This window comes from Podarcis cretensis (assembly GCF_951804945.1).
Source record: "Podarcis cretensis genome assembly, chromosome: 12".
Lineage (NCBI taxonomy): Eukaryota > Metazoa > Chordata > Lepidosauria > Squamata > Lacertidae > Podarcis > Podarcis cretensis.
In genome coordinates this window covers 50,257,927-50,266,927 of record NC_137181.1, presented here as the reverse complement: position 1 = coordinate 50,266,927, position 9,001 = coordinate 50,257,927, and positions in this window count along the sequence as shown.

Sequence of the window (9,001 nt, the reverse complement as noted above, 5' to 3'; positions counted from 1 at the left end):
GGACAAGTGGAACTCATAACAGGACAGTTTAGTGTGAAAATTTCATGCTCAGGATTCCAGAAAGCCTTGAGTCTTGCTGGAAATGTCAGGGACTGGGCAAAGGAGGGATGATAGAGACCACCTCCCCACCCTGATCCTTCTAGGGAGGAGGAAGAGGAAGAGAGTATAGATTTACAACAGGGGTTTAAGGGAGGTGGCAGCTCAGAGGCAGATAAGGGGGAACGTTGGGCAATCATGGGAGAGCTAGAGCAACACCTGGCTGACACATTGTCATTCGAAAACATTCCAGACCCTCCATCTCCCAGAACCGGGCGAGCCTTGAAAGTAGGAGAGTAAAGAGCTCAAAGACAGAGGGCACGTAGCAGCACCCCTATATAGAAGTGACGGATGAGCTACAATGTGGAAAAGTGAAAAAGTTCCCTCAAGGCAAGAGCGGGTCCAAAAAAATGATTGATTATGCTGAATTAGATAGCCTATCCGAAAAATTTAAGAACAAACCAAGGAAAGAATTCATGTCAAAATGGGAAATATTTAAAATATATTTGAAAATCAATAATAATGACTTAATATCCATAGCGGTATTTGAATAATTCCAGCAATATCATTCACTAGTTATATGATTTAACAAATTTTGTAGTGATTTGAGATGAAAGTAATAACATGTATTGGCAGCAAAGAATGGTAATGTGATTTATGGGGTAGATGGGAAGTCGGGTTTCAAAAGAAGAGACAATTACAGTTTATGGATTATGAAATTTATATTAATTCTCTGTGTTAGGCGCAACTGATGGTATTCTCACTATGGTTTATTTTGTCCTTTTTGTTATGTGTTGAACAAATAAAAAAAAGAAAGAAAAAAGGGGAGCAAAGACCTCAAATACAGAGGGCATGTAGCAGCACCCATAGAGGAGGTGATGATGATGATGATGAATGAGGAAGTGGGAGATTCACTCGGGACAACGGTATTATCCAAGAGGCTGGGTTCTCTGTAAAAATTGAAATAAAAAAGGATGGTAATAAACTTTTCCTTGCCTACATACTTTCCCGGGCAACCAGCCACTGACAACATCCTGGCAGGAAAGAGCATTGGACAAGATGGAAGCCACAACTGGGAAAAAAAAGACAAACCTTTGCCTGAGTTGCTCTAGGCAAGCTCCTTCAGTGGGATGCGAGAGACCAGTGCGATAGGAAATGGTGACAAGGTTTGCTTCATTTGGCCTTCCTTGCTCCATAGCTGGGAAGACGGGAACATCCTCTTGCTCCCCCCCCGACCTCTCCCCCTCCTGCCCTCCCTCTATGCAATAGCTGAAGAGTGGGCTGTAATAGACTTGGGTTCTTAGCTATCTAGCTGCTTTATTTCCAAATTAAAATAAAATGTAGCTCTCTGGAACAATCAGCACGCCATCTCTTTCGGTCAATGAGTCCTTAAGCTGTTATTTTCCCTTTGGTTAAGCAGATCAAAAGCTCCTTTGCTAAGTGGAATTAAGTGATATACAAGCCTACAATATTCAGTGCTTTTTAAAAATTGACAGGATTACTCAGTTCCTTAAATCAGAAGTGGGGGGAAAAATTGATATCAAAAGCTGTGTTTCTGCGGGTGAAAGTGTTCAAGGATCACATGGGGGGGCAGCGCTGGCAGTGGATGAGGCCAAAGCTAGCCCTCCTCCCCCGCTCTCAATTCATATATATTTGTAAAATCTAGCCCCCTCTCTGTGCTTGATAGGCCTTGCTGTACCTGCACATTTTTCATACTTATTTTGTAAACTGCAATTAAAAGGGCGTTTAGCAACTTGTGTGTCTTTCTGTGGGAGTTCCCTGGGAATTTTGTCCTACCATGTTGGTTTGTACCCTTGGCCAGCGCAGGACATTTAGCAAGTGATAGGTGGCAGAAAACTGCTTTGACTTCCTTATTAGTGGATTAGGTGAGAAATTGTTGGAGAAGGGGAAAGGAAGGTAAGGAGGGAGGGGAAGGAGTCTTCCTCTTTGTCTTCCTCTGCCCCCCCCTCCCCAATTAGTTCTTTGGGGTTGAAATGTAAAAGATACAATGGAAAGAGCAGACATTATTTGTGAGCCTATCTCCACCTGAATAATAAAATAAAATTCAGAATATATTGTCTTTACTGGTTTTTAATGCCATTTTAGAATGATTTTATGATGCTTGCATTGGCTTTGTGCGCATAGTTGCATTGATTTTATTGTTTTGATTTCTTTGTTTATATTTGATTTAAAAAATAAAACCACACAGCTGTGTACCACCCAGATGGCATGGTTAATGGGTGGGCTATGAATGTCAAGTAAACAATGTTGTTGTTGCTGCTGAAATAAATGCATCTCCCTGTTATTATCAAAGAGATCTCCCTTTCCCAACTTTGAACTTCTCTCTCTCTCTCTCTCTCTCTCTCTCTCTCTCTTTCCTTCCAAGTCTGAGAGAAAAGTCAGTAAAGGTCACACATATAAAAATGTGACATTTATAAAATCAGACAAGTTGAAAAGGGATTTGCCATTTAAGCAAAGCCCAATTAGTATTGCCCCCTAGTCTGTGTGAGTTTATGGGCCTCATCGGAGCAGACAGAAAATAACTGAGCTTCCCTTTGACAGAAAACTTAACTATTATGTGCTCAGAGCTTTTAACAAATGGGGTGCCCACAGCCTACTGAGCCATTGCTTCGATATGCAACCTGTGGCCATTTAGCAGTTCCATTGTGCAGGCACAACTCCACAGAACTTCCTTTTTCTGCTGTGGAGGCAAAGGAAGTCTTCTGATTTGAATGAGAACTAAACAACACAATACCAAGTACTGTAACCCTACTGTCAAGGTATATTTTGTGTTCACATTCGCTCTTTGTACTATGTCCTTCGGAAAGGAAATAAAGAAAAGTTTGTTTTTAAAAAGTATTCTGCCTCATAGATGAAAAGCAGAAATCCCTGTTTGCCTCAAGCTGTGTTCAGTATGTTTAAGAGAGGCACTGGAATAACTTTACTTCCATTGACCTTTCTCCAGGCTGTGCACATGGTCAGGTGTGTATTTTAGTGGTTCAGAGTGCTGTGCCAGGACAGAGGGGAAGCCCAGTTTTAAATCCCCACTCAGCCAAGAGACTTAACAGGTGCATTTGAGCCAGACAGTTGGGGTTTTTTTTAGACTAACCTACCTCACAGGGTTGTTGTGGAGATGAATTTTTTTGGCGGGGGGTGGGTGGAGCATGATGTGTGCCATGATGTTTCCTCGTTGGGGGGAAAAGTGGGGCATCAGTGAAGCAAATAAGAAGATGCATCTTTGCAAGTGGAAGAATATATTTTTTTCCCAGCTGGAAGAAAAGAATAATAATAATAATAATTTATTATTTGTACCCCGCCCATCTGGCTGGGTTTCCCCAGCCACTCTGGGCGGCTTCCATGGAAACCAAAAATACACTAAAATATCACAGATTAAAAACTTCCCTGAACAGGGCTGCCTTAAGATGTCTTCTGAATGTCAGGTAGATATTTATCGCTTTGACATCTGATGGGAGGGCGTTCCACAGGGCAGGCGCCACTACCAAGAAGGCCCTCTGCCTGGTTCCCTGTAGCTTTGCTTCTCGCAATGAGGGAACCGCCAGAAGGCCCTCGGCGCTGGACCTCAGCGTCCGGGCAGAACGATGGGGGTGGAGACGCTCCTTCAAGTATACTGGGCCGAGGCCGTTTAGGGCTTTAAAGGTCAACACCAGCACTTTGAATTGTGCTTGGAAACGTACTGGGAGCCAATGTAGGTCTTTCAAGACTGGTGTTATGTGGTCTCGGCGGCCGCCCCCAGTCACCAGTCTGGCTGCCGCATTCTGGATTAGTTGTAGTTTCCGAGTCACCTTCAAAGGTAGCCCCACGTAGAACGCATTGCAGTAGTCCAAGCGGGAGATAATAAAAGGGTAGCAGTTTTTGGAAACCTGCCTTTGCCCAAACGCAACGTTTTCCTTCCCTCCAGAGAGAACAGACAAAAGGCGGCTTGTGAGCCTTTTTGAAATCAAAGGCAGGGATAAGTCTGTGATTCAGCTCGGTGTTTGGGGAAATGGGGAAAGGCGCATGGCTGACATTGGCAGCTGTCATATTGTTTGGGGATTGGGAAGAAGTGTGGCATATTTTCAGAACTGGCAGTGGCTAAAGCCACAAGCTGCCTGCGAAGAAGAGCTCTGGGAAGCCAGTCTCCGCAGCACACGAGCGCTCCAGACATTACTGCACTTTCTGCTGATTAGCTTGCCCTTGCTTGTTCTCTTACACGAATGCTGTGCTGGCACATTATCCCATTTGACAGTTCAGGGGAAGGCTCGGGGTCTGTGGCTGGGGAAGATTTATGCTTCTGGTAGCATCTAGGAACAGAGCACTTCATTAAATATTTACCAAATTGTCTGCTTCTGCACCTCGGTTTAAAATCCAAGGTGCTGCCTTGACATTGGGATGTTCTCTCGTGGAAGGTTGTTTTTCCTTTTCAGTTGTTCCCCATGGGGTCCTACTCACACTACGGTTTAGCAAGCATAAAATGACTCTTGCAGCTTTCTCCCATGTCTGCAGGTGCACTCAGAACATCTTATTAGGAAGGTGTCAAACACTGATGGTGAGACAGCTCAGTTGGTAGAGCATGTGACTCATAATCTCAGGGTCATTGGGGCAAAGGATTCCTGCATCGCAGGGGGTTGGACTAGATGGCCCTTGTGGCCCCTTCCAACTCTATTATTCTATATTTATTCTTGCCCAGAAGAACTAAACTGGATGTGATGGTGGTGGAGGAGGGTCTGTCCTGATGACATAGAAAGTGAGTTGTGGACAAAAGGGACTGAGAGAAAGGGTGTAAAGCTAGCTGGTCTCTTCCACTTTCTCCAGCTGTGCTTCATTGCTTCAAGCTATGGCCTCTCTCATTCCCAGTATTAGAAATGGGTTGGGTAAACCTTGTTTGAAGCAATAAAGAATAAAGAAAGGAGATGCAGTCTCTCCTTTTCCCTGCTCTTTCTATTACAGCCAAACCCTGGTTCCCGAACGCCTCCGTTTTGGAATGTTTCAGCTCCTGAACACCGAAAACCCGGAAGTGACTGCTCCGGTTTTTGAACAATTTTCGGAAGCCGAACAGTCTTCCGGAACATATTGAGTTTGAAAACAGAGGTTCCACTGTATATGTAAAAACTTGACCCCTGCCCTACATTTTATGGTTTTTAAATGGTGAAGGTGTGTGAATATGTAAGTATGGCTGCCTTCTTGCATTTTGTTTGGCACAGACTCCACATGAATTACCAACCTTCGTATTATACTTAATACCTATGACAGTCATTTGATAAACAAAGAGAATCTTCTTCTTCTTCCAATTAATGTACAGTAGTTGGACTGTTTCTCTGGGTTCCTGACACTGCCCACTGTTGGCAATGTTCTTGTGTCTTCATTTTTCCACAGTCAGGAGAAGGATCAGTGGACAGTTGCCCCATCTGCTGAGCCACTGAACAGCCTTCTCAGTGAAGTCTTCTCGGTCAGCCCTGGACTGACTCTGCCCACCCAGGTTAGCCATTGGCTCCTCCTAGTTAGGTAGAGGTATACCTGGACTTCATGTTCCAATGGAGCCTTGCTTGAGCAAAAACATCTTCCTTTTTACTGCTGAGTTCTGTATTCTTAGTTGTCTTTGGTCCACAGACTCCTGGCTAGCTCCTCAATCATGCCTCCTGCTTTGGTCTTTCGTCCTGACTGCAAGAATGCTTCTCAGCCCCTCACTCACATCAGACTCCTGCCAATGGCTGAGCCATTGGAAGATACCACCAGCTTATGGATCAAGGGTGGTATTCATCTACGACCATAATCTGAGACCCTTCATCATGTTCCTCTTCCATGAAAGGTCTGGAGGATGGCAACATGAGAATGGACCTTTTCTGTGGTGGCTCCCTGCCTGTGGAATGCTCTCCCCAGAGAGGCTCACCTGGCCCCTTCATTACATATCTTAGGCGCCAAGCAAAAAACATTCTTCTTCTCCCAGGCCTTTGGCTAATTAAACAATCTATGGTCTTTTAAACTGTGGGAGGGATGGTTATTATTTGTTACTATGGCATTTATTTTTGTGTCTCTATATTGTAAACCACCCTGTGATCCTTAGGTGAAGAGAAGTATAGAAATAATAATTCAACAAAGTTTTACTTAGAGTAAGGTAAAGGGACCCCTGACCATTAGGTCCAGTCGTGGCCGACTCTGGGTTTCCGAGCTTCCGGGTCATGTGGCCAACATGACTAAGCCGCTTCTGGCGAACAGACCTATGCAAATCAAGAAAGAGGGTATCATTAGGGCCATTAATTTCAATGAGTCTTCTCTGAGTAAAACTCAGTTGAATACCACCCCCTGTATTTACACTTGAGCCATGATCTTGCAAAAACTCTCGACAGACTTGCTTTTGACACCTGCCCACTTCACAGTTTGCAACTATTAAAGGTAGAAGGTAGAATATTTTGCATACCCCCCACCTCCACTCTGACAGTTTCCAGCTGAATGGAACAAGTTTGTTTTTGCATCATTAATGGACGTGTTTGGAAGGAAGAAGAGTGACATGGTCCCATGTTGTCCCTCACTTAAGGCGAGGCAACTTAAGTGTGACAGATTGTTTGATGGGCGATGCACATTGATCACGAGGCGGTGTGCCCTAGCAGCAAAATGACAGCATGTGCAAATTCATTACTGGGAACCTTGCCAAAATGTCATTAGAAATGTTGGTCCAGGAAATTAAAGTTGATATACTGTGATGATGGGTGCAAAAATGAGCCAAAGTGTGGAAAACAAGCATTTAGGTTGCAAGATCTGAAGAGCCTAGTTATCCTGGAGGGTTATTGATTATTAAGTATCAAGAATTGACATACCTAAATTGTGTCTGACGGTGGACTGTTTCATCTTATAGATGTGTGCATAGATTTGGCACCTGGGGACCAAAGATAGGCAAACCATTTGCAAGAAGGGCCTCGTTTTCTCAGATGTGAAGATATCGCAACACACCCAAACACTAAGAGAGCTTTCACAGCTTAGTTGACTGGAGAGAAAATAGCAGAGCAAAGAAAACCTTCTCAGACCCAGAACTTGAAATCACTTGAAATCATGGGATGAACAGAAGTGTGGAAGGGCTCTTAGTTTATCTCCATACGATCCTGGTTTGCAGCAGTTCGGGGGTTTTTTTGTGTGATTTTTGCTCTTGCTCCACTTCGGTTTGCTGTGGCTTCAGAAAGCTTCAGGTTGTTTTCATTTCATATCATATCGTATTAAGGAGAAATAGGAATGTCTGTTCCAGTACAATTGTCTGCAATTACCCCTCTGCCCTTAGGGTTATTGCTTTGAATGCTTGTCTTGGTTAATGGAAGGGGGTGAGAATCTTCAAATTTGAAGACTATGAATAATTATGCTGCCCACAGAAGCCCTTCTGAATAAAATGGATGTGGCAGAATTTGGCTGATTTCATCTAGAACATTAATGTAGTCTCAACTTTTCTTCTTTCTTTCATTTTTTTTAAAGCAAATCAGGTTAGCAATGTTGACTGGACTCCTGCTGCACTTCTTACATCATATAAATCAATTGAATTTACTTGTGAGTAGGCATGCACAGCCTTGCACTGTTATAAATCTTTTTTTATGAATGCTTGTTACTTAGTGTCACCAAAGTCATATTTACACTTTTGGGAATTATTTGACATCCTGTACCAGGTGGCGCTGTGGGTTAAAGCCTCAGCGCCTAGGGCTTGCCGATCGAAAGGTCGGCGGTTCAAATCCCTGCGGCGGGGTGCGCTCCCGCTGCTCGGTCCCAGCGCCTGCCAACCTAGCAGTTCGAAAGCACCTCCGGGTGCAAGTAGATAAATAGGGACCGCTTACCAGCGGGAAGGTAAACGGCATTTCCGTGTGCGGCTCTGGCTCGCCAGAGCAGCGATGTCACGCTGGCCACGTGACCCGGAAGTGTCTCCGGACAGCGCTGGCCCCTGGCCTCTTAAGTGAGATGGGCGCACAACCCCAGAGTCTGTCAAGACTGGCCCATACGGGCAGGGGTACCTTTACCTTTACCTTACCAGGTTATGAGCAGGGGGCAATGACAGAAGGGGTGTGTGTTTGTGTGTGTGTAAAGTTCAAGTAGAAGCACTGTGTTCTTTTCCTTCTACAGTGGTACCTCGGGTTAAGTACCTAATTCGTTCCGGAGGTCCATACTTAAGCTGAAACTGTTCTTAACCCGAAGCACCACTTTAGCTAATGGGGCCTCCTGCTGCCGCTGTGCCGCCAGAGCACGATTTCTGTTCTCAACCTGAAGCAAAGTTCTTAACCTGAAGTGCTATTTCTGGGTTAGTGGAGTATGTAACCTGAAGTGTATGTAACCTGAAGCATATGTAACCTGAGGTACCACTGTAGAAGTAAACTAGTGTTTATAACGCTTGATCCATCTGCACAGTAAGGAACTGTTCGGAGATATACAAAGATACACAAAGCAGGAAAGATAGATGCTTTTCAGACTGATATGAAAGTAGCATAGCCCTTGTGGAAATAGCCACCAAGTACAACAGAGTCTTCAAAATCATCAACAGGAGAAAGGGGTTTGTGAAAGAGCAATTGATTAACTGCTCAAACATTTTTGGAGTCATCTCTTCTCACTGCAGCCCCAAGGCCCTAATTTATTGATTTTCTATGTTATTCTTGACTTTCTATATTCTCTGTCAGCCGTTCCTTGAAACCAGTCATAGCTTCCTTCTATGGTGTGCCTTTCTTTTTAAAAGTTATGTCAGCCTTACTCAACCTGCCCCTCCTCCCATATTTTGGACTACAACTCCCATCAGTCTAGTCAGCATGGTCAGTGGTAAGGGATGCTGGGAACTGTAGTCAAAATATCCAGAGGGTACCAGGCTGGGAAAGGCTGGGCTATATAATTTCATGTAGAGACAAGCAAGCTTTCTCAATTAAAAAAACTGAGAGCTTTTTATTTTTATTTTGCTTTGTAAGGTCCTGTGCCACAATCCACCTGAAAGTTTTTCCGAACAAGCCCCACT